Genomic DNA, 27,921 nt, shown 5'->3' with positions numbered 1-27,921 from the left:
ATTCTTGGTATACAATACTTTTTTTTCACAAATAACCTATTACATAATGTAATGCCACACTGCTCACTCATATCTTACTGCCAGTCACTGCACACACACACACACACACACACACACACACACACACAAACACACACACACAGGTGATCTCTGGGCCATTTTCTGTACCGCAACTTCCCATTTGCTATCCAGAAAAACTGAGTCAGCATTCCTCTATAATGAGTGAGATGTCGAGCACAGAAACAGGAAGAGGTGTTAGTATTGTGCTATGCATAGCTTTGGGGTAAGTTTTTCTAGAAAAGGAAAAAAGAAGGAAAGAAACATAGTGTGAAGGTGTTATGTGGAATGTTGGATGTTTTGTAATCATTATTATTATTTATTTGTATAACTTTTTTTTAACCAAACCCCTGCTCTGTTTTGTCTACGTAAAAAAGTGTATTTTTGCAATTTCTTTCATCTCTTTTGGTAATTTATTGTACAGTTTTATTTTTTGGCAGAAAACTCTTTTTTGAGTTTTATGTTTATTTTTTCTTCGTAAATGTAAGTTGAGTCTAGCTCTTCTTCCTTTGTCATGCACAGAGCTGTTTGTGGAGTAATTACCAATGTTATTTGTGATGTGTACAACTGATTGGTAAATGTATTCATACGTAGCAGTTAAAGTCCCCAGTTTTTTCAACAGATCTTTACAATGAGCTTGACTAGCATTTTTGGTTATTATTCTTATGGCTCTTTTCTGGAGTTTGAAAATTGTGTCCATATTTTGTGCATTTGTTCCACAAAAAAGAATGCTATAGCTAAGAATTGAGTGTAGATGTGAATAGTAGGTAACTAAAAGACACTGCATGTTACACACTGGTGATAGGATTCTAAGGGCATAACATGCTGATGACATTAAGTTTGCAAGTACCTTTGTGTGTTCACACCACTTCCATTGGGAATCAATATTCATTCCTAGAAATTTTGCGTTTGTTACACAGTCTATAGAGGTACCATTCACATTTAATTTAACATTGTCGTATGTAAATGTGATGAATAGTGGGACAAGGCGAGATGTCACTTAGACCCCTCACAGAAATGAAAACAACAAGTAATGGGACGTGAACTACATTACAGCAAAGCAATTAAAGTGTCAAAACTTCTAAAACTGAACGCAGGAGTCCCAACACGTGGTAAAAATGAAATGATGGTGTGGCGTTTATGTTTGGGAGGCCCCGTCCGGGGAAATTCGGCCGCCGGGTTGCAAAACTTATTTCAGGTGACGCCATATTAGGCGACTTGCGTATCGGTGATGATGAAAGAACGATGAGGACAACAAAACACACTCCACGAGCGGAAAAAATCTCCAACCCAGCCGGGAATCGAACACGGGCCTGCTGCACTATAGGTAAACACGTTAGCACTCAGTTTCTTTTATTTTTATTTTTATCTTATTTTTGTGTTGAATGGAAACTTCCAGGCTCCCAAAGGGAGGGGTAGGGGCAAAATGGGCAGCGCTCACAACCCGAGGCCTGGCCACTATATCCCGTTCTCAAACTCCAGTAACCGAGGAAAGTGTAGGGAACGAATAGCACAGGTACAATGAACATCGTTTAATTATTTTTTTTCCTTTTCGTTCTTTTTTCATGTTTATTTATTTATTTGTCATTAATACCACCGAGAATATCAGAAGTCCGGCGTCTCGCGAGGAGGAGGGCGGAGCAAGACGTCAGGCTAATTGAGACTATCAAAGTGTAGATTTTCCGAGAAGAACATTCCGATGACCAGTGAATATATCGGTTCTAAGTACGGAAGAGGCGGGTATCAAATCTTCATGATAGGAACACCTCAGCTCTGGGTTGGGTTAAGGAAGACACTGCAAAGGAAATTGGAAAAAGATTGTCTGTATTTTGGACTGCAGGCAACTGCACTATGGCGTTCACTAAGGAACTGAAAAAATTCAAGAATACTTTCGTCACCGTCAGAAAACAGGTAGTGTGCTGAGTGTCCACACACGCACTTCACAGAGTTCGTCTTCGGTTGCGGGAAGTATCCCGCGTCCGGAAAGAGGAGCAAAGTGGTTCAAATGGCTCCGAGCACTATGGGACTTAACATCTGAGGTCATCAGTCCCCTAGAACTTAGAACTACTTAAACCTAACTAACCTAAGGACATCACACACATCCATGCCCGACGCAGGATTCGAACCTGCGACCGTAGCAGTCGCGCGGTTCCGGACTGAAGCGCTAGAACCGTTCGGCCACCGCGCCCGGCAGGAAAGAGTAGCAGTTGAGTAGGTATTTGATGAGCAGTAGTAAGGGTAATTAGGGACAACATCTGTCGCATCAAGAACCAGACACCTCTCGCCGATCTAAACACCAGGCGGTGCTCGTCTGTGACCAAAACATCACAGTCGACACACAGCGAAGTGTCTGCGAGGTGAATCCTTTGAAGTCGTGATCGGCCTACTTGCTTCCCATTGACAGCAAGGTACCATGCGGACTGGACGTCACTGTCAAGATAAGGAGCGTACACCGATTGCCAAACGGCACACCAATCGACGTGGAGAAGCTTCCCCTCAACCACATTCACTGACCTGTGCTGCTGAAGGAAACCTTCGTGGATGTCAATTGCACCGGCAGTATCACAATACGGACGGAGCTCAGTGCAAGGAAAACGTAGGGGAAATAAAAGAAGAGCGGCGGGGCTTCCGAAGACTGGATAGATGCTGAGAGAGAGTGTAGTACAAGGGCCTCCAGCAATAGTCTGGTAAGGCACGTAGGACTACGGCACCACAACGTCATGTGAGAGCCAATGAAAAGAGCTGCTAATGCACATGATACAGACCTAAACCGGCCCTGCAACGCGGGTGGGTGAGGTATTCGTACCTTCTCTTGAACAGCGAGCCGTGGCAAGCAAACGAACCCAATTCCGCTAGCTTGTGGCATGCCATGGATGGCGGAATAGGCAGTGTCTGTGTCACGTGAGGGATACGTCAAACCAAATATACATTCACGTATTGTGTGCGTTGCAGAAGATCGAGTGCTCGTAAACAGTGATCTGAGAGCCCAGCTCGTACTTGGGAAAATAGACGTCGCCAAGTGAAGCCAATTGTCCGTCGCAGATGACTTGAGAAATCGAGTCTTAACCGTCGGAGAGTATCAGCTACACGCAAAGGAGCAGCACTGTTCGCGCGAAGTCCCGCACCTATAGTCATGGCGCTCGATTTGCGGACGTTAAGGCAGCTACCAGAAGCTTCGCCGTAGGTGGTAACCCATGCCAGCGACTCCCTGACCTCAACACCGATACGAAGAACAATGACGAGATCGTCTGCATAAGCAGTGCAGCTGAATACGTGGCCATCGAGAGACATCCCAGAGAAGCGTTGACGGAGGCCGCATAGCGACGGTTCCATGGCGAATGCATACAACAGAGCAGAAAGCGGGCAGCCTTGACGCACTGGTGGACGGACCGAAATGGGAGGAGTAAGACGGTCATTGTATTGTCGACTACACGAGAAGTAGCTCTGAACCGTGAATTTACTTTCAAAACCTTTTCTTAAGAATTTACTTTATTTACTAGCGATTCATCAAGAACATTAACACATTTAATCGCATTATGTGAGCGTGGAAGTAGTTGCCAGTGGGTAAGTGATGAAAACAAATTAAATTTCTTTCAACAAATGGAAATTTTATTCCTAAAAGCCCCTTTTTTTAAAACAGATTTAAAATTATAATCAGAAAGCACCCTCAAAATATCAAGTTACAATTTTATTCAGAGGCAGAAAGAACAAATATTGACAGTATGAGCTTTTGGGCTGAGAACCTTGCCACTGCCTTTTGACACGGCCATAGTCACGACCGCTCACAACAACCTCTGAAAGACTACACTGGTGCAAATCTGCAACACACCAGATTAAACTAAAATTTTTAACAACTCACACAAGCACATAAGCATAAACTCTTTATATACTAAAATGACCATTTAAATAAAAACCCATGAAATGCAGTCTTACATAAGATATACAAACATGCTCTACATTACACATACAGCCTCTCACGATGATAGGCAAGATAAAAACTTTAAGCAATAAATTCGTTAAACCGAATCCGACAAACATGACAGAGACAGCTATTAACGTACGGCAGGCCGACAGACAGACACTAACTAGCTAACAAATGCGGACGAGAGACAGACGAGCAAGCTGGGGACGAAAGACTGACCAAGAAAATAAGTAGAATTTAACAAGTAAATGAAACAACATATCACGAATCACTTAACTTCTAATAAACTGCTATGTCTGGCGAAGACCTGGCGCAGCACCCCCAAAACGCTCTCCCGAACCGTCCGCTGCCAGCCGCTTCAACGGACGCATGAAGGCGCGCCGATCTCCCGTCTCACGGTGTCGCAGCTCGCCCCGGCCAGACCGATGTCGTGGGTTCACTCCTGTTGCTCTCGTGTGGGCCGCGAAGCCACTACCCCTCGCTATACGGCGCGGCCCACTGGACTCACGTGGCGACCCCACATGCGCCGACGCTCAAGACGGACCAGACATCTTGTGTCTCAGTGCGCGACCGACTAACCGATCGATCCAACCGCCAATGACCATTGCCTGAACAAACTCGAGCAGACTGGCGGCCTAACACATACTAGCACTCCGGACGACAGACAGACAGACACTGACTGCCCCACACTGACCCGGCCGACCAACTGACCAGATTCGCCGCCTAGCGAGCTCATAGCGCCCCTTAAATGCACGTGAACAGGCAACCCTTCCCCCTTCCCACCAGAGGGAGACACCGAAGCTGCGATTGCCACAGTGGCGCCACCGCCAGAAACGGAGGGCGACTGCTTCACACTACGCGCTGCGGCGCGCTCTCCAAAACAGCAAATTTACCACGGCTCAAGCTCCACGAAAGAGACGCATTACGACTTCAACGGTAGTATCAGGGTATTCCATATTGCGGAGCACCCATTCCAGGAAGTCGTGATCGGCTCGATGAAACGCCTCGCTGAAGTCAAGAGCTGCCAAAAGTCCAGCCATACGACGACCGTGAGCGATTGCGTCCCGATAGCGGCAGAGGGAAGTGCGGATGTTATTGGAACTTCCCAAAGAAATTTGATCGGGGCAAACCACATACGGAGCCGTCCGTTTACGCATCGTAGCCAACAGCAGGGGACAGATCTTTGTACCGCTGTTCAGTAGCGTCTTGGGGCAGAAATCGCATATTCGTGAGGTACCCTGAGGCTTGTGGATGGGAATGAGGAAACCATCAAGGAAACCTTCTAGAATCGGCACGAAAGGTGACATAAGGTCCGGACAAGTTTCCGTCCACACTGGCGCCAAAAGGGGACGAAATGTCAGATAAAATTCCAGTGGGAGGCCGTCAGGTCCAGGCGACCTGCTCGTAGAACCAGCCTGGATAGCGTCATGGACTTCGTCCTCCATTAGCAATCAGATTCAGCGTCGCATCCACTGGAACTGAATCAAAGAAGAGTCTGGAGACCGCTGTAACGTTGGCAGGGTGGTGCCGTTGTTCAGAGTACAGCGTAACATTATGTGCATGGAGGGCAGACCTGATATCCCATTGGGTACCGAAACGCTGCCCATCATCAGTCGTAAGAACATTAATCATAGCGTCGTTCCGCTATGACACGATACATCGATGGATGCTCTTGCGCTAGCCCAACGTGTATTAGCATACACTGCCCTGACCGTAGTTCCTTCAAGGTGGCGGCAATAGAGGGATATGAGCTGTGCCTTGGCACGATTCGCCGTCGCCTGGCGCTCTGGCGAATGCGGAATCATGGTACATTTCCGGAGAAATGGTGAAATAGAATTGCTGAGACCGTCGCCGCCACGCCGCAACCTCCCTCCCATAACCAAACAAGGACTTGTGGAGGTCAGACTTTGCACAGAGCACCCACCATGATAGGGCAGTCTGATAGGGCATCATGGCGTCGACAAGTTGCCCACGTGGTCTTGATGAGCTGCCGGCAGTCGGATGAAGTAAGATGGACCGTGTTCAGTTTCCACGACCCACGGTCGCGCCACACCCTTTGGCGGCGGAGATTGATGGCGCAGATACATGCGTCATGGTCAGAGAACGCAATGGGCCAGACTTCAGCAGCCTGCACCCGACTGACAATGTCGCGGGATTGTAAACACGATCGAGTCGGCTGGAAGAATGGCTAGTGAAATGTGTAAATCTCGAACGATCGAAATGAACATGCTCCCAGGAATCCACTAGGGTGAGCTGCCAGAGAATTAGCTCTAGCGCCGCGCAGGGAGAGTGACGTGGTAGTTGGTCTTTGGGTGCGTGGGTGCAGTTGAAATCGCCTCCCATGATCAATGCATCCTGCCGACCCAGGAAGTGAGTCGTGACTGAGAAGAAGGTGGAACGTTGACGGCTGCGATTCGAACCAGATGGCGCATAGACATTGACGATCCCGACACCACTAAACGTGAGAGCCATACCTCTGGCATCAGGGAGATAGGCAACTGCATCAGCGAGGATACCATCATGTAAGAGTATCGCCACCCCACTGCCAGTAGGGGAATCATGAGAGGCATGTGCTGTAAAACCATGGGGTGCACAGAAAGTTGCAACATGCACCTCCTGAAGGAGAGGTTCGTCAAAGGCAGCGTCATAGAGCATGTCAAGGAGTAAAGCCATTTTGTGGAGTACGCGAATGATGTTGACATTAACTGGAAAGCTGCCATCGCTGAATGGGATACTCGAACACGGGGGAGGCACAGGTGGAACGTTCCAGTTTTGCCCCCTTGGAAGCGCACATCACTGTGACGGGGAGGGAGGTGACCCCACCAATTGGGGTCCATCGTTCTGTACACCTCCAGAATGTCCATCCTCAGCATCGACGTCGTCCACCCAGGAGACAGACCTGTCATTGGGCCGGTTCGCTGGAACATTATCAGAGGTGGACCCACAGGTAGCGTCAGACACAGAAAGGGAAGCAATCGCATCAGGCGGGGGAAAGCCGGTGTCTGAAGGTAGACACTGACTGGAGATGGAGGTGGGGAAGGACGTCGCGTCGTCAGGTGTCAGGGCGTCAGAGGACAGCGCACCATCAGTAACAAAATCGTCATCCTGTGCGAACTTTCGATAGACACAGTCATCAGAAGGGACACGGCGTTGTCTCTTCCGTTTCCTCGGCGACCGCTGCTTCCTAACATGCAATTCTATGTCGGATGGCGGGCGGCTATCGTCCGACATGTGGCCAGATGGCAGCAATGCGGAGGCAGGTATAGCTCCATGATCAACAAGCATGGGGTCGGGACAGACAGCTTGTGCCTGCTGACGGTCGTCGTTTATTTGTGTTGCCTCTGGTACGGATGTAGGAGAGACAGGCGAAACGATCATCGCGTCGTCGAGAGGAGCCTGTACTGACTGATTCAGAGGGGGCATAGCAGCAGCACCGCCGCAGACGCGTAAGACAGACATAACAAAGTGGGTGCCGCAAGAAGAGTGACGTCTCAGATCGGCTTCTGAACCAATCTACGCCTGAGACATTCAGAACGGACATGGCGTTCCTGACCACAACTTGAACAGGTGAGCGGCTGGCCATCGCACATAACGACAGCCCTGCAGCCTGCAATAACAAAGTAGGAAGAGACGTGTGTCCGTAGTTCAGTTGGTGGTGGACACTTCTGAGGACATTATACGTTTCGAACGTCTCTCACATTTCAGCCACTTGACTGACGACATTGCCGTAGGGTTCAGAAGCGGCCACTACCGCGTCCGACGGTACTTCAAATGGGAGCTCGAAAACCCCAAAGTTCGGAGGCCGAAACCAAGGTGATCAACCACGACAGTCCCTATATGTGCGTGAGAGCATCGGAACCTGAGGTCATTAGCGTGGTGCCGCACAACGTCGGTACACAGCTCATAATTCGCCAGTCTTATGTACACAGTAGTACTGAGGACAGAAAAATTTATTCCGAGAACATCTTGTGGATGGAAACGCATTTCATCCCGTATAAAACGTTTAACTTCACACGCCTTGGGTCGTTCGCGATCTAATGGAGAGGTCGATTAGTCGTGGCTTGGCGGTAAGAAAACGGCATGTCGATCAATGAAGTCGGACTCTGCAACAAGCCGCTACGCGGAATTAAACAAACGCTCGCTCGCAAGCAGCACAGCGGGCGAGACGCAAACAAAGCGTGCGCGCCTCGCCACAGCCGAATGCCGAATTCTCAGCTAAGTAGCCGAACGTAACTTGGGGTACTGTGTTGAACAGACAGGAGGTAAGTACGCCTGTAGGTCCTTCCGTACATCTAGCAGTTGCAGACGGACGTCACACCACGACACCGACACAAATTTGAATACAGCGAACAGACACGTCAGTGACCGGACAGACAGTTCATAATTTTGTTAAAAGAAAAAAGGCATATGGTAGATGTGAATAGAGCTCACACTCCACTGTCTAATACCGTGCACATATACCTACGACGCAACAGCTAATTTGAAAAAAATGTGCCGGCCGGTGTGGCCGTGCGGTTAAAGGCTCTTCAGTCTGGAACCGCGTGACCGCTACGGTCGCAGGTTCGAATCCTGCCTCGGGCATGGATGTGTGTGATGTCCTTAGGTTACTTAGGTTTAATTAGTTCTGAGTTCTAGGCGACTGATGACCTCAGAAGTTGAGTCGCATAGTGCTCGGAGCCATTTTTTGAAAAAAATGTGTGTGAAATCTTATGGGACTTAACTGCTAAAGTCATCAGTCCCTAACCTTACACACTACTTAACCTAAATTATCCTAAGGACAAACACACACACACAAGCCCGAGGGAGGACTCGAACCTCCGCCGGGACCAGCATTAAAGTCCTTGACTGCAGCGCCTCAGACAGCTCGGCTAATCCCGCGCGGCACAGCTAATCTGATTCGCTCGTTGTTGCACATCTTGAGTTTGTACCGTTCGCTGTTCCGAGTTTTCTTCTTCCTGTTTTCATGTCTGATGTATGAGCAGTTTTGACGGGCCTTCTTACCACTAAATCTGAAGGGGGTGCGATGGGTAGCAAGAATGAACCACATTAATCCAAACAAAATATTCGTAAAAGATTTGGTTTTGTGAATTGTTACAAACTGTAAGGTGATTCTTGGTGGTTCAGTGTGTTATGATTTGATGAAAGTAAGTTTCTGTAAAAGCCTTAAAGAATACACCGAACTAAGGAAACAATCTCAGGTAGACTTTGATAACGGCAAAACACGGCGGTGGCCATGTTACTCTTTCGGGTTGTTTTCCTGAATGTGAAAATGTATAAATGTATCCCATAAGAAGTTGTGTTCAGACGCCACTCGCATAGAAATAAGAACGGGAGAACTATAGAGTGACTACTGCTTAGGTCGTAAAACAATTCGGCGAGGAGAAAATTTCATTTTCGAAGTGGTCATTGTAAATTTCTGATCTAAATTCCATTGTAAGTCAGATCAACAGTGTTGACAAGAGAGTTAAACGTACTAAAGCTAAAAATCTTGGAGAACCCAGGGGAGAAACCCAAAGAGCTTGGTATTCAACTTATGAAGAAAAGTGCAGATTTTACTAATTTCAATTATTGCAACACATTTAACGTTGTTGTAGAATAAAAGATTCCCTGCATAATGTGTGTCTAAATTAAGTAAAGAATGTCTTTAAGGGGTTCTGTTATTTTGATCCAAGACAAGTCTTATACGATGGTCGGTATCAACAAAAACGTTAGCATCGATGGAAAAGGTAAATATCTACTGCAGTCTTCAAAAATGTGTAAATTTAAAATAGAAGAACGGGTTGAGTCCATTTTATAGATTTTTCAGTAGAGCAATTTTAAAGTTTGAAATGTTACAGTTTCATTGGTTATTGAAATATGCTTTGTAATTTATACAGTACATTCAACGACCTTTTCTTTAGCATTCCTTAAAAGTGGAAAAAGATATTGTAAAAAATTGGACCCTTTATGTCTATTTATCTGAATGTCTATTTTTTAATTTATTTGTATAATGCACTAATTAGACTGTAAAAGTCGGAATGTAATGAGATATTGGGATGATACTTCACTATAAAAGTTCCCTGCAACGCCATAGACAAGGATCTATTCATCTTTGTGTCTAGTCATTATTGTAGAGGATGTTTATGACTAATCAAGTCTTACGAACAAGATTGTTTATCAATATTCTGTTTTTATTTTTATTGAACTCATGTAAACTATAATGATTAATAAGGCAATGTCTCAACTTTTGTATCTTTAAATCACATGGTATACAACTACCAACAATTATTCAATAAATGGTTACAGCACATACATTAAAAATATAGTCAATAGGGCGTAATTTTAGCTATCAGCATAAATCAAAGTTTTTATAACCACTGCCTTTGTTTCTCACTTTTTACTTACTACAAACAAATAACACAGACCGTGTTTGTAAATTCACTGCCTGAAAGGAATATTTCTATAGTATATGAAGATGGTATCTGTTTTTTCGGACATGTCCGAAAGAACAGATACCATCGGTGACCGTCCAGCTCTCTAGAATGAAATGATAATTAAATCAAGACCCTAAGCTGCCGACAGGTGTTGATATACATCAACGGGAACAGTTGAAAATGTGTGCCTCTACTGGGACTCGAACCTGGGATCTCCTGTTTACATGGCAGATGGTATCTGTTCTTCCAGACAAGTCCGAAAGAACAGATACCATCTTCATATAGTTAAGGCTAACCGGCCATTGACCTTCTTCTGTACGGATGCACACGCATTGCCCGAACTCTTATGGGACTCGGTAAGATTGTCTGCCGCGAGTAATGAGTGTAATGGACAGGGGCACTACGAATGTAGTATGAAAACATTAAGTTGGGAATGTGGGTCTCACAGGGAGCGTGCAAGGATAAATCCCTGCAGTCGCACTATCCTCTGTGCCCTTAGTGGCTCAGATGGATGGAGCATCTGCCATGTAAGCTGGAGGTTCCGGGTTCGAGCCCTGGTCAGGGCACACATTTTCAACTGTCCCCGTTGATGTATATCAACGCCTGTCGGCAGCTTAGGGTCTTGATTTAGTTATCATTTAATTTGTGTAGTGCTCTCGGGCCACTGTGTCACATAACACCTTCAGTTCTTGCATATCACGATACTTTTCCTTGGTGATAAGTAGCAATCCTGAAACATTGGACATGCTACCTCTTAGTAGCCTAGTATCTCAATAGGTTTCTATAATAAAGTCGAACGTGCTATTTCACACACTGATATGATCTAATTTCATTCAATTACTCTGACTAAAGTCTTTACCAGCCTACCATCGTAAATGGGTGAAGGGAACAAAAGCCCTCCTTCTGAATGTTGTGGTTCCTCTTCCATTCGTCCAACAGGAGCAGTAACAACTGATGTGATCCAAGATCGGTTGTAAGTGTCACGATGTATGATAAGCCTTGGATGGTGACGTTCTGGGTTCATCTTCTTAATAATTTGCGATGGCAATGGACATTTTGGTCAGTCATGGTTGCAAGAAATCAGTCCAATCATGTATCATTGAGGCATCAACTTCAACAACCTGTTGTCTGTCCAGTCATTTGGGAGCTCAGCTTTTGTTTTACGTATGATGAGGCCCATCTCTTTGTCACTTTTCAGGTATGAATGTCTTCTTACTGGGAACGTCACACAAACTGATTATAATCCCTTTGCATGATGGACAAGATAATGGATGAACCTGAAAAGGGTGTAGTTTGTTTTGACCACCACATGAGTCACAGAAGATTTCAAAATTTTTTAACCTCAGGATCCAGAAACGAAGTAACACGATGATGCAGGAAAGAAACTACTTCAATTGAACCTTTCTTTCCTATAGTTTCTGGATAAACATAAAAAACTGCATTACTCTTTAAAAGTCCATGTATGTTAAATAGATATAGAGAAAGCTGTCGCTTATGATAAACAATGTTGGTGCTGATGTTTGGCCATGGTAGATTTCATTGGAAATCCATACATATCGATTCCGTGTTGGTAAACTTTCTGCTTCTCTATCGAGATTGTCTTTTGGGCTGACAGAATGCATCAGCTTTACGGCGGTGCAGTTCATATTCGATCTTCTCTCTATTAACACTCTGCCGTCCGCACGTATCGTACAAATTTATTCTCTTGGCGCCGGCAGCGCTAATTAGGATTACGTGGCTTGTCGCCAGCCGCTTTTCACTTTTCCGTTGATGACAAGCTTCAAACACATTGACTTTTGTGTGGTTTAATTTTACAGAAAGCCTCTATTTTGCCGTGTCGTTCCACAAACTCGAATTTTCTTTTCAAGTAACTACTCGGCAAGTTCTACACTGTTATAATAACACTGGGCAACAACAAAAGAAAACGTCATGGGTTTCTCAGCTGATTTAGACTAATTTTGGTGTTCTGAGTCCGAATATCACATTGATTTTGCTCTATCAGGTCAACTTTTTGAGATACAGCCATAGGCCTACATGACCATTTTTCCCTGAAATGTAAGCCTTTTTATAGGCTTCAATATGCTAATATTAGGGGTTTTAAGGGGATTATTCAGGACATATGAAAACAAAAGAAGCCTTTAAGATTGTAACAGTTAATCATTCCAATAGATGCCTTTTTTTCTTACTATAGTATAAAATTTATTCTAATTTTTATTGTCTGACAGTCAACTGCATATTGCTATTACTATTTCAGATTGATATGGCTTCTGCGCGACGTTCATGCATGAATAATCCAGACGTTTTCTGCTACATCTGCGGAGAATACACGCTTTCAGTGGACAGGAAGAACATCACTGGATTTGTGAAGAAGGCCTACCAGGCTTACTTTCAAGTCAAGCTGGGTGACCAAGATAAGCCCTGGGCACCGCACACGGTCTGCAAGAAGTGCGTGGAATACCTCCGGCGGTGGACGAAGGGCACGAAAACTTCACTGAAGTTTGGGATTCCGATGGTTTGGAGGGAGCCCTTTGACCATGCATCGGATTGTTACTTCTGCGCCATCAATACTATTGGCATCAACCGGAAGAATCGGCACAGCCTCCAGTACCCCGACCTTCCATCTGCCCGCCGTCCAGTTGCTCACTGCGAAGAAATTCCTGTACCAACGTTCACAGAGCTTCCTAACATCGACAACGAGGCCACCACTGCAGACGAGGGAGGATATATAGCAGACGAGGAGTATGAAGCACAAAATGGTCGGCAGCTCTTTTCACAATGTGAGCTTAATGATCTTGTTCGGGATCTCAGCTTGTCGAAGACTTCATCCGAGCTGTTGGCCTCCAGACTCAAAGAGAAAAATCTACTTGGCGAGGATGCGCGTATCACTTTCTTTCGTAGAAGGCATGAGGACTATATGGGCTAATTCTGCCAGGAGGAAAACCTAGTGTACTGCCGAGATGTCGCCGGTCTTCTTGTTAAACTCTGGGCTCCTACATACGATCCGAGAGATTGGCGACTCTTTATTGACAGCTGCAAGCGTTCTTTGAAGTGTGTGCTCCTCCACAACGGGAACGAGTTCGCCTCAATCCCTCTTGCTCACTCCACAACTCTCGTAGAGAAATATGAAGCAGTGAAGCACGTGCTCGACAAAATCCAATGTGAGCACCACCAATGGATCATCTGCGTCGACTTCAAGATGGTGAACTTTCTACTTGGTCAGCAGTCCGGGTTCACGAAATACCCATGCTTTATATGTATGTGGGACAGTCGAGACAGAGCCCAGCACTATGTAAAGAAAGTGTGGCCGCCACGAGAGCAGTTAGTACCTGGTGCGAGAAACATCATAAACGAACCACTTGTTGACCGGGAGAAGATATTGATCCCACCGCTACACATGAAGCTTGGGTTAATGAAACAGTTAACGCGTGCTCTCGACGAGGATAGGAGGTGCTTCCACTACCTGTTCCGAGCCTTTCCACGACTGACCATTGAGAAGCTGAAGGCCGGCATTTTCGATGGGCCACAGATACGGCAGCTCATAAATGACACAGAGTTCGAAAACTCCATGAACACGTTAGAGTGCGCCGCGTGGAAATCGTTTGTGCAGGTGGTGAACAACTTCCTGGGGAACACGAAGGCAGCAAACCACGCCAGACTCATCAGCAGCATGATAGAGGCCTTTCAAAAGCTCGGGTGTTTGATGAGTATAAAGATGCACTTCCTGTACTCACACATGGAGAAGTTTCCTGAAAACCTTGTGGCGATGAGCGACGAGTAGGGAGAAAGGTTCCATCAGGACATGCGCCAAATGGAGGAAAGGTACCAGGGGAGGTGGGACGCAGTCATGATGGCGGACTACTGCTGGATGCTGAAGAGAGACAACCCAGCAGCTGCTCACAAACGGGAATCGAAGAAACGCCGATTCATGCCGTGAACTCTGAACTTTTGTGTCACGTAACGCTCATTGTTATACTAATATTATGATAAATATGCTTATTTACTTTCATGGAGGAAATAAAAACTTAATGAATTTGCATACGTTGACTTTTATTTCCTGAGGACAACGGAAAAAATCTTCCGGGGTGTCTCAGCAGATGATACAAAGAAATTTGTTTTTTTACGAAAAATCGATTTTTAAAAATTTCTGTAGCAAAAAATCCTGACCTGATAGAACAAAACCAAGGTCATTTTCGGACTTAGGGCATCAAAATTAGTCTAATTCAGCGGGAAAACCCTAGACTTTTTAAAAAAAATCTTTTTTTGTTGCCCAGTGTAATTATCCATGCAAAGGTGATGCCACTTTCCATCAGAAGGTGTCAATATAATTCCATCACTGTTTTTGCTAAAGGCTGTCCAGGGCCGGAATATATCGTGAATGAGGAAATGTATCCCGTACTCGAATCACACAGCATCCGAAAGACTACGCCGTATTTCATAATTTGTAAACTTTAAAATTAGCCGTCCACGCCACGGTATCATTCTTTCACCACTTGAGATGTTTTGTCTTAGATTAAACGGTTCTTTAAACTTTTTGGAAAAATAATCAATTACGAATTGCACTGTGACAAGCCGGTAGGCGTTATCCAGTTTACTGTTGCTGTCGGAAAAATGTAAAAATGATAATATTTGTCTGAATCGGTTGCAGGACATCGTCTTGCGAAATATCGGTGTGTCTATCAACGGATTCGTTGACCAGTAATCATCGATTCTTGCTTTTTTTACAATTCCCATAAGGATAGCAAGCCCAAACCCTTTTCTAAATTCGGGTCCCGTAACGTCGACAAATTTGGCATTTTTTTAAAAATCCAGTTTCCTTCTATTGCAATTTTGCCTTTAGTACTTGTTGGTTCCGTTGCTAATATATTCAAATACATCGTTTCCAATATACACTCCTGGAAATTGAAATAAGAACACCGTGAACTCATTGTCCCAGGAAGGGGAAACTTTATTGACACATTCCTGGGGTCAGATACATCACATGATCACACTGACAGAACCACAGGCACATAGACACAGGCAACAGAGCATGCACAATGTCGGCACTAGTACAGTGTATATCCACCTTTCGCAGCAATGCAGGCTGCTATTCTCCCATGGAGACGATCGTAGAGATGCTGGATGTAGTCCTGTGGAACGGCTTGCCATGCCATTTCCACCTGGCGCCTCAGTTGGACCAGCGTTCGTGCTGGACGTGCAGACCGCGTGAGACGACGCTTCATCCAGTCCCAAACATGCTCAATGGGGGACAGATCAGGAGATCTTGCTGGCTAGGGTAGTTGACTTACACCTTCTAGAGCACATTTGGTGGCACGGGATACATGCGGACGTGCATTGTCCTGTTGGAACAGCAAGTTCCCTTGCCGGTCTAGGAATGGTAGAACGATGGGTTCGATGACGGTTTGGATGTACCGTGCACTATTCAGTGTCCCCTCGACGATCACCAGTGGTGTACGGCCAGTGTAGGAGATCGCTCCCCACACCATGATGCCGGGTGTTGGCCCTGTGTGCCTCGGTCGTATGCAGTCCTGATTGTGGCGCTCACCTGCACGGCGCCAAACACGCATACGACCATCATTGGCACCAAGGCAGAAGCGACTCTCATCGCTGAAGACAACACGTCTCCATTCGTCCCTCCATTCACGCCTGTCGCGACACTACTGGAGGCAGGCTGCACGATGTTGGGGCGTGAGCGGAAGACGGCCTAACGGTGTGCGGGACCGTAGCCCAGCTTCATGGAGACGGTTGCGAATGGTCCTCGCCGATACCCCAGCAGCAACAGTGTCCCTAATTTGCTGGGAAGTGACGGTGCGGTCCCCTACGGCACTGCGTAGGATCCTACGGTCTTGGCGTGCATCCGTGCGTCGCTGCGGTCCGGTCCCAGGTCGACGGGCACGTGCACCTTCCGCCGACCACTGGCGACAACATCGATGTACTGTGGAGACCTCACGCCCCACGTGTTGAGCAATTCGGCGGTACGTCCACCCGGCCTCCCGCATGCCCACTATACGCCCTCGCTCAAAGTCCGTCAACTGCACATACGGTTCACGTCCACGCTGTCGCGGCATGCTACCTGTGTTGAAGACTGCGATGGAGCTCCGTCTGCCACGGCAAACTGGCTGACACTGACGGCGGCGGTGCACAAATGCTGCGCAGCTAGCGCCATTCGACGGCCAACACCGCGGTTCCTGGTGTGTCCGCTGTGCCGTGGGTGTGATCATTGCTTGTACAGCCCTCTCGCAGTGTCCGGAGGAAGTATGGTGGGTCTGACACACCGGTGTCAATGTGTTCTTTTTTCCATTTCCAGGAGTGTATAATTCTACGATATCCTCGAAGCTCTGTGTATCCGTGGGAAATATGTTTGGACCCGAGGATCCTTCAAATTTATTATTGGTCCTCGGTAATAAAAGTCTTACCACTGTGCACTGTCTTCTTCGTCTGATTCACCCGAATCAGTTGGCAACCGTAGCGTTCGCCGAATTCTTGTTGGACGTATTTCATTATCTTTCTACGATTCTGCTTCACTTTCAGTTTTTTGATATCCAATGTCTTCTTCCCAATCGGGAAAGTCGTCTGGAACGTCAGACAAGACCCCCGCGCATTCATCATAAATAATCCTATTGTCTCTTTCGTCCGCCATGAGGAAAGGGCACAAGTACTTACTAGGGTGAATCAATTGAAAACCTTAAATATTTTTTTAAATATTACTTATTGTAAAGAAGTGGTACAAAGCTGCATCACTTTTCAACATAATCTACCCTACGCTCAATGCAAGTCCTCCAGCGCTTACAAAGTGCATAAATTTCTTTAGAAAAAAATTCTTTTGATAGTGTGCGCAACCATTCATGCACCGCGTGGCGTACCTCTTCATCAGAACGAAACTTCTTTCCTCCCATTGCGTCTTTGTGCGGTCCAAATATATGTAAATCACTTGGGGCAAGGTCTGGGTTGCTCCCTCTCTTCGTTTGCGGTTAGTGACAATGAACCCAGGATTCTTGCAAGGAAGCCATCACCTTCTCGCTCAAAGTGCCGAAGAAGTTCTTCACAAGCATCAACACGTCTTTCTCTCATTTCTGGAGTCACCTGCCGTGGCACCCATCTTGCAGACACTTTGTGAAACTTGAGCACGTCATGCATAATGTGGTGTGGTGACGCATGACTAATCTGTAAACATGCTGCAATGTCATTTAGAGTCACTCGGTGGTTTTCCTTCACTATGGCTTCAACTGCGTCAATGTTCTGTGGAGTCACAACGCGTTGTGCCTACCTTTACGAGGAGCATCCTCCACTGAAGTCACACCATTTGCGAGCTTCCTACTCCATTCGTAGACTTGCTGCTGTGACAGACATGCATCACCGTACAGAACCTTCATTCGTCGATGATTTTCAATAGGTTTCACATCTTCACTACGCAAAAACCGAATAACAGAACGCTGTTCTTCCCTGGTGCAAATCGCCAGTAGGGCGGCCATTTTTATACTGATACTGCGACGGTATGTGTGCATCTGCACTATGCTGCCACCTAAAGGTCATTCTGCACAATGTTTGTAGCACGCTTACCAACTTACAGGAAAACGACGCGAAATCTCGAGTTGTTATTACAAATTTAAGGTTTTCATTTGATTCACCTTCGTATAAAAACAAAAATCTTGTTGACGCATGTAACGTATTGTTACCTAAACAAAACACCAACAGAATGCAAAATATACTAAAGTGCTGTCGCCAGCCACTGCGCGATAATATGCACACGACACCACTGTGGTGTCGCTGGCCAATGAGCGATACTATGCTATTCGCGCACAACACCATTGTCGTGTCGCCGGACGGCATAGTGTTAACATTAATTTGACGGTTTGATCTTTCCTTTCCATCTGTTGGATGTGTGTGTTGTGTTTCTAGAGCAGGCTCGTCCAACCTGTGCCCCTGGGGCGCTAGCGCCGCGATCGCCCGTGGCCAGCGCCCTGGGGAATTCGTATGTTGTTGCGGTTGCCGAGCCGTGTCGCTTAGCTGGCCGTGCGGTCAGCCCGCCGCGCCTCGGCGTGCCGCTGTAGCGCGCTTCGTACGGAAGACAGACCGACGCGCCAGCAGCGGTCAAAAGCTTTGATATGACACAAAGCCGTTAGTCAACAGATGTAAGGCTACAGTGGATCGAACAGCATCAGATAAAAAGAAAACGGAAAGAAAAAAGAAAAAGGAGGAGCGGCGCATCTACACTATTTATACCCGAGAGAGAAATCAATTTCTCTTGCACTGCAGTCCAAAATCAGGCCAAATGTTTAGTATGTCATCGGAAACTCACGTATTAAAAAAAGTACTCGACTGAACGGCACTTTAATACCTGTCACAAACATCAGTTCGAAAATTTGTCGCAAGAGGAACGCCAGTCAAAGCTTGAAGAACTGAAAGACAATTTCACGCAGCATTACAGTGAAGTAAGTGTTTCCTATCGTACTATTTATAAAAAAATGGTTCAAATGGCTCTGAGCACTATGGGACTTAACATTTGAGTTCATCAGCCCTCTAGAACTTAGATCTACTTAAACCTAACTAACCTAAGGACATCACACACATCCATGCCCGAGGCAGCATTCGAGCCTGCGACCGTAGCGGTCGCGCGGTTTCAGACTGAAGCGCCTAGAACCGCCCGGCCACACCGGGTGGCTATTGTTTATAAAGATGATAGATAAAACTATATTTTTTAATCTGGTATATCATTTAGCAATGTGCCAGTTATCGAATATCAGATTGTCAGCAACAAGGAACATTTGTTTTTGGTTAATTTATATATTCGGGTTGCATTAAATCGCGTTGCACAGACATAAGAAAGAGTTTCAGGAGCGTTATTTTTTTGCCACTTCCTGAAAAGCCGTCACAAACGCTCTCTCGAACAGCAAAGTGTCATTAATAGTCATTATTTGTTTTAGTGTATTTGTGGTTTGATGGATGGGAAAACAGATGTTGTAGTTTTATCTCTGTTTGCAACTAATTAAAACGCAAATATTCCAACAGACAAAAATTTATTTTGCAACTACATTTCGCTGTCCTTGCTAGCGTCTATGATTGCTTTTCAGAGAAACGGGGGGGGGGGGGGGGGGCGAAACGCACCTAAAACCAATCTTTTTTTTGTTAATTTTTTATTTGGTTTTCAGTGAATGAAAGAATTTTTTTGAAAACACTATTGTACAAAATTAATTGTAAGGTTTTTTTGCAGTGGTAGGAGCAGGAAACAGTGGGACAAAGTTTGCGCGCAAGTTACAAATGCTCGCTGAGAACTGTGAAAGCAGGGAAACCCTTTGTGGCTGGGAATCTCATCAAGGATTGTCTGGTCGACACGGCGGATTGTATTTGTCCAGTACACCTCGCGAAAAAATTTGAAAAAATAGCTCTTTCGCCTCAAACTGTTGATCGCCGAGTCGAAGATATGGCCTCAGATATGGAGCAGTAATTAATGGAAAGAGCGGCAAACTTGGTTTCATTTTCTATCGCTCTCGACGAGTCCACTGACGTTGCGCACAAATCTCATCTCGTCATATTCATTCGGGATGACGACGACAATCTGCGTTCACCGAAAAATTTCTCGACCTTATACCTTTAAAAGACACAACCACGGGTTTGGATATTTTACTAGCCGTCGAAAACGTGTTCGAGTCAGTGGGTTTAAAATGGGAACGTCTGGCCAGTCTAACAAGCGATGGAACACCTGCGCTACGAGGGATACGCACTGGGTTCCTGGGTTCCGTCAGGCCAAAACTGGCTGAAGTCGGCTGCTCCGTATTCGCGGCAGTCCATTGTCTGATACACCAGGAGGCACTTTGTGCGAAGATTGGCAATATAAAAAATGTTATGGACACAGTTGTTCGAATTATCTTCGCTCGCATGGACACACGCATCGCCAGTTTAAAGCATTTCTGGCTGATATCGAAGCGGAATTCTCGGACATCCGCTACCACGCCAAAGTAAGATGGCTGCCAGAGGGAAGGTGCTTCATCGGTTTTTTTCCTTGAGGGACGAAATCACTACCATTCTGGAAATGAAAGGACGTCCAGAAGAATTACTTCGTGATTCTAAGTGGCTGGCGAATTTGGCTTTTACGAGTGACCTAACTACACTACTGGCCATTAAAAGCTGGCCGGTGTGGCCGTGCGGTTCTAAGCACGTCAGTTTGGAACCGCGTGACCGCTACGGTCGCAGGTTCGAATCCTGCCTCGGTCATGGATGTGTGTGATGTCCTTAGGTTACTTAGGTTTAAGTAGTTCTAAGTTCTAGGGGACTGATGACCTCAGTAGTTAAGTCCCATAGTGCTCAGAGCCATTTGAACCATTTGGCCATTAAAATTGCTACACCAAGAAGAAATGCAGATGATAAACGATTACTCATTGGACAAATATATTATACTAGAACTGACATGTGACTACATTTTCACGCAATTTCGGTGCATAGATCCTGAGAAATCAGTACCCAGAACAACCACCTCTGGCCGTAATAACGGCCTTGATACGCCTGGGCATTGAGTCAAACAGAGCTTGGATGGCGTGTACAGGTACAGCTGCCCATGCAGCTTCAACTCGATACCACAGTTCATCAAGAGTAGTGACTGGCGTATTGTGACGAGCCAGTTGGTTGGCCACCATTGAACAGACGTTTTCAATTGGTGAGAGATCTGGAGAATGTGCTGGCCAGGGCAGCAGTCGAACATTTTCTGTGTCCAGAAAGGCCCGTACAGCACCTACAACATCCGGTCATGCATTATCCTGATGAAATGTTGGGTTTCGCAGGGATCGAATGAAGGGTAGAGCCACGGGTCGTAACACATCTGAAATGTAACGTCCACTGTTCAAAGTACCGACAATGCGAACAAGAGGTGTCCGAGACGTGTAACCAATGGCACCCCATATCATCACGCTGGGTGATAGCTAGTATGGCGATGACGATTACACGCTTCAAATGTGCGTTCACCGCGGTGTCGCCAAACACGGATGCGACCATCATGATGCTGTAAACGGAACCTGGATTCATCCGAAAAAATGACGTTTTGCCATTCGTGCACCCAGGTTCGTCGTTGAGTACACCCTAGCAGGCGCTCCAGTCTGTGATGCAGCGTCAAGGGTAACCGCAGCCATGGTCTCCGAGCTGATAGTCCATGCTGCTGCAAACGTCGTCGAACTGTTCGTGCAGATGGTTGTTGTATTGCAAACGTCCCCATCTGTTGACTCAGGGATCGAGACGTGGCTGCACGATCCGTTACAGCCATGCGGATAAGATGCCTGTCATCTCGACTGCTAGTGATACGAGGTCTTTGGGATGCAGCACGGCGTTCCGTATTACCCTCCTGAACCCACCGATTCCTTATTCTGCTAACAGTCATTGGATCTCGACCAACTCGAGCAGCAATGTCGCGATACGATAAACCACAATCGCGATAGGCTACAATACGACATTTATCAAAGTCGGAAACGTGTTGGTACGCATTTCTCCTCCTTACACGAGGCATCACAACAAAGTTTCACCAGGCAACGCCGGCCAACTGCTGTTTGTGTATAAGAAATCGGTTGGAAACTTTCCTCATGTCAGCACGTTGTAGGTGTCGCCACTGGCGCCAAACTTGTGTGAATGCTCTGAAAAGCTATTCATTTGCATATCACAGCATCTTCTTCCTGTCGGTTGAATTTCGCGTCTGTAGCACGTCTACTTCGTGGTGTAGCAATTTTAATGGCCAGTAGTGTAGTTATTCAAATACTGTGAACATTTCACTCCTAGCCGAAAATCACCTTTCTGTTGATTTAGTGCAGACTATTCAAGCATATAAAAAAATATTTTGTGTGAAAAACAGTTGCAGCGAGGAGAACTGTGGACACTTACCTGCATCATACTACGTTAAAGAAGAGTGGATTTTTCAGGTTATGTTCAAATCGTCTGCGAATTACAAGAAGAGTTTGAAAACAGGTTTTTGGAGATAAGTCAACTTCAACCGGCCTTAGATATATTTGTTCGCCCGATTTCCCTTCGGGCAGAGGGCGTCTCACAAGTGTTTCAAGTAGCGCTAATTGACCTGCAGTGCGATATCGGCCTGAAGGACCGCTTTCTTATGTGTACAGCTTTGGATGACTTTTACAGGTGTTTTCCGCGAGAGAAGTATCCACTTGTGCACAAAAACGCGGCTAAAATTCTCTCAATGTCTGGTTCCACGTATATTTATGATCGGTTTTTCTCCCTTTTAAAGCTTGCTAAAACTAAGAACCATTCACTGTTTAGCGATAAAAATTTGACTAATTCTATTAGGTTAGCCGTCTCCGGGAATATTATACAAAACCAAGACAAAATCATTTCCTCGAAAAAGAAAAACGTGTAAAATGTTAATTGTCTTCTTTTACAATGTTGACTGTAAGGATTAAAGGTATTTGTAATCTTAATTATATTTTTTTCGTAAGTTTCGTAACTTGGTCAAATAAAATTATTGCGTACAAAACAGCAAAATAAGGTCCCGATGTCTAAACTTCGAAAAGGGATACAAAAAGCTGTAGCACGAAGTACAACAAAAAATATTTACTTGTAACTACTAACAGTAAGAATGAGACTCTATACCCCTTACGTAAAATTATTTCTAAAATAGAATATTTATGATACTAGATCATTTAAGAAATTTGTGTATCTTACAGAAGACGGCTACTGTACATATGACGAGTGTGCATGTGCAATACTAATAGAATCAACCTGTGGGTCAGAAAACTACTAAGTTGTATTTCAATTGTTGTTTTGAGTATTGTCTTCTAAAGCTTTGCATAGTAATTCTACCGCATTACCTAAACAGTAAATGGTTTGCTTGTTTTACCACTCATCGACCATTTTCACAGAGGTGCGGCTCTTCTGTTATTTTGTTTTCGTTGGCTTTGGCCGCGGGACAGTCCAGCGCAGAGCAGTGCTGTACGGTCTCACTCGCTCCTCAGCTCTCTCTCTCTCGCTCCTATGCCGACACTAGCGACACACGGTCGCGCACTGGCCGCTGAACTACACTACCTTGCGCCCTCGGTGCAATTCTTAGAAATTTTTCGGAAATTTGTGCTAACGTTCTGTGGGACCAAACTGCTGAGGTCATCGGTCCATAGGCTTACACACTAATTCACTAATTAAACTAACTTACACTAACTTAGGCTAAGGACCACACACACACACCCACGCCCGAGGGAGGACTCGAACCTCCGCGGGTGGAGCCGCGTGAACCATGACAACGTACCTTGGACCGCACGGCTACCACGTGCGGCAATTCTTGGGTGAGTCTGCTCTAGAGCTTTGAAAGTTACAGAAAACGTATCACTAGTACTGCGTGTATCAATTCGAGGGAAACCGAATGAGATATTAAATTTTGTATAAAATATTTTACAGTAAGTTTCATATGATACGGAATTAATAGAGTATGTCTCTTGAAACATCTTGAATATGTTCTTCATTTTGAGTTCTTCAGGCAAATACAATTTTTGTGTGTTATTTATGCTGTAAGACTGGACCATCCTTTAAATGACTTGATTGGAGCGCACACGTTTCGCTCTGTTTCTGTTGAAAGTTTATCAACTTGGTTTCCGTGTTTCCCTCGGTTACCAACTGGCGCCATGCCTCCATTTTTCAATGAATTCCTGTTAGTCTCTAATTTTTCCTTTGAAATACCATGCAGCGATATAAAGGCCTTTTCACAAACTGACAGTTCTGTCACAGTACTGTCTCTCATAAAAAAATGTTCAAATGTGTGTGAATTCCTATGGGACCAAACTGCATAGGTCATCGGTCCCTAGACTTACACAGTACTTAAACTAACTTATGCTAAGAACAACACACACACCTATACCGGAGGGAGGACTCGAACATCCGGCGGGAAGGGCCGCGCATTCTGTGACATGGCGCCTCATATTGCGCGGCCACTCCGCGCGGCTGTCTCTCGCTATTCTGACCTTATAATGAAATGTATAATCACGCAAAGTAGCTACTGTCTTACCTCTGCGGGGCCTTCGCCGTTGTACATTGTCAACAGAAATCAGTCCTGTCAGTTGACAACTTTGCTCATTCCAGTCCCTCAGCAAAATGAAATTAGATATTAATGTAGACTTCTCTGCATCAGATAGAAAATCAGTATAATTCTTCTTGCAGTTACCATGCACTCCTATTTCATGTGACATTGTTTTTAGCTTTTTAGATAATTCAGATTGTCTACCATAACTCTGTCTTTTTCTAGACTTAACCACTGCAGCTTGACACGTTGACCTCAGTTGGACTTTACACAATATTCAATTCTATCTATCAGAGCACAAAGCGCTGAAGCGATTGTCAACGTCGCTCTGTGTTAGCATAAATAATGGCAAAAAATTCAGTCCCACCACAGTACATAGCAAAGAAACTAGTGTCAAATCTGCTCCATGCTAGCTTCGACAGTACATAAGAAAGATCAACAATGACATTGCATTTAACAATGTCAACATGAGACTTCCATAAAAGCAGACAAAAAAATCAATACAGCTCAGAAATCCGCACCTGCTCGACTTCTGTCTGTGTATTGAACGGACTGGACCCATTTTCTCCGTGTACACTGTATTTCAATCTGCCTATAATTCCGTGACTATACTTATCACATTCATTTAAGTTCACCCAACAGAAAGTACATCTGATGGACTTCGTAATGATACCACTAACTAATTTTCGTGACATTTGGACTTAACCCCTTCTTTCCATGTAGTCTTCAAATGTTATTGTAATTTCATTGATATTGCTTTTCCGTGTTGTATTTTTTGGCTACCATTGTAAGTATAGTAACTCAAGCACCAGACTGGTGTTGAATAGTTCCTCATTGAGTCGTTACAATCAGTGAGGCACATATCCGCCTAATACCTAAATCCATCCATACAGTATCAATGATTTTAATACTTTCGGACAAAAAACATGAGGGAATAAAAATTGTGAAACTCGAGAAATAAGAGAAAATTTAGCTTTGAAATTATAAAGGCAATGAAGAGAGTGAAATTTACCTCAGACATTGGAAATGTTTTCTCTACAAACACAGGACCGCCGTTAAGTAATAATCCTCACAGTTTTGGCCAAAGACGGTCCAACATGACCCGACAGACGCCCGTGTCATCAGTCAGCCGGTGGCGTCGAGTGGATGCACCATGGCGGGCCGTGGGCTCTGCACACACCGTACTCTCCGTCGGTGTCGTGTTAACAGACCGCGGAGCCGCCACTACCCGGCCAAGTAGCTCCTCAGTTGGCATCACAAGGCTGAGTGCATCGTGTTGCAGACCTCCCTCAAAGGGCACATACCAGTACCGTGATTCGAAACTAGGTCCTCCGCATTGCAGCCAGCCACGCTAACCGTATAGATACGGAGGCGGAAGTATTCAATTTTATAGAAATCTATTTTGTCGGGCAGGTATTCTCGTTGCAACACAGCCACGAAGTTAACATGTCGAACTAGTTAATCTCTGGCTAGCCATTGCAGATTACGGGTTCCTTATGCCATAAACCACTGATTACTCGTTTAATGCTTGCTGTTCAAACCTGGATTTATTCAGTATTAGTTTTGGCTGTAGAGGTGACAACGCCTGAATCTGGTACTTGTTATTACCGAGCTAACGACGGTTTTTTAAAGCTACTATCCTCTTAAAAATCAAGACTTTTTGAATGTTACATACACTGCAGGCTATTGAAATAGCAAATCTGAAAATTTTATCAAATAAAGAACTTTTCCAGAACTGATTTTCACTCTCCATCGGAGTTTGCGCTAGTCTGAAACTTCCTGGCAAATTAACACTATGTGTCGAATAGGGACTCACACCTGAGACCTTCACTTTTCACGAGAATGTGCTCTACCGACCGACCAAGTTAGGTACTGAGTGGAAGTGAGATTGGATGTCACATAAGAATACGTCATAATTCTACGTAAATTCAATTCCACACCAGAATTTTTTACGATTATGTTTAATATCGGCTGATATGATGCACATGCACAAACAAACAAATCATGACAATTTCAGAAAAATTATGTGATGTATTCAAAAGAAAGACTTTCACAAATTGAGCTAGCCAATAATACGTTGATCCACAGCTGGACCTTATGGCGCAAGTTATTCCGTTTGCAAGTGATTGACAGATTTGCAGGATGTCCTCCTGAGGGACATCGTGGCAAATCACGTCCAATAGGCGCGTTAGGTCGTCAAAATCCCAGGCCGTGCCCGTAACGCTCCAACGGTTGGGAAGTGATAGGGTTTGAAAAGCATAAAGACAAGCAGTAGAAATTCTCGCCCTGTGGAAGCGGGCATTATGTAGCTGAATTGCAAGCTCAGGAGGCTTGTCATGAAGGGTAACAAAACAGGGTGCAGAATATCGTCGACGTACCGCTGCGCTGTAGGGCGCCGCGGATGACAACTACAGGGGCCTGCTATGGAAAGAAATGGCACCCCAGATCACCACTCCTTGTTGTCGACGGTCAGTTTGGTATCCCATCACTACCTGGGCCTTTTCCAGACATACCGTCTGCGTGGGCCCCCACTGATTACAGTAGAATTGTGTTCAGTGCTAAGACCCGCTTCGAATTGAGCCTCGGTGACCTGCTAAGACATCTCTGGAAACTTGGAAATGCCCCGAAGAGTCGTGGGATTTCTCTTTCTTTTTTTTAAATCATCAGTCTTGTGCCCCCCCCCCCCTCCACAACTGCAACCAATTCCCCAATTATTTATTATTTGCTGCATGTGTTCCAGACTCTGTCTTCCGCTACAACTTTTCCCTTCTACAGCCTCTCTGAAAAATGGAAGCTATTCTCTGATGTGTTAACAGATGTCCTATCATCATATCACTTCTTCTGCTATGAACTTCGTCATTCCTTACATTAGCGGTTCACTTAATATTCAACATTCTTCCGTAGCACCACATTCCAACTGCTTCTATACTCTTCTGTTCCGGTTTATCCACAGTTCATGTTTCATTACCATGCAATGTTGTGCTCCAGATGTACACTCTTAGAAATTTCGTCCTGAAATTCAGGTATATATTTGATACTGGCAGATTCTTTTCCAGGAATGACCCTTTTGCCAGTGGTAGTCCACGTTTTATGTCTTCCTTACTCGATCTATCATGGGTTATTTTGCTGGTTAGGTAGCAGATTTACTTTACTCCGTGTATTTCGTTATCACCAATTATGATGCTAAGTTTCTCGCTGTTCTCATTTCTGCTACTACACATTACTTTTGTCTTTCTTCGATTTACTCTCAGTTCGTATTCTGTACTCATCAGACTGTTCATTTCCATTCAACACATCCTGTAATTCTTCTTCGCTTTCACTGAAGACAGCAATGTCGTCAGCTGATCATAGCATTGACATCCTTTCACCTTGAATCTTAATCCTGTAGTTGAAGTTTTCTTTTACTTCCGTCACTGCTTCTTCGACTTACAGACTGAACAACAAGGGCGAAAGGTTAAATCACTATGTACGAATGCATGCTTTCACGGCGATATCGGTTAGTAAAACATTCTCGGGTTTCAAGCCGCGTCAAGTGG

This window comes from Schistocerca piceifrons, chromosome 5 (assembly GCF_021461385.2).
Source record: "Schistocerca piceifrons isolate TAMUIC-IGC-003096 chromosome 5, iqSchPice1.1, whole genome shotgun sequence".
Lineage (NCBI taxonomy): Eukaryota > Metazoa > Arthropoda > Insecta > Orthoptera > Acrididae > Schistocerca > Schistocerca piceifrons.
The sequence above is the reverse complement of the archived record's forward strand: the minus strand, read 5'-3'. Positions refer to the sequence as shown.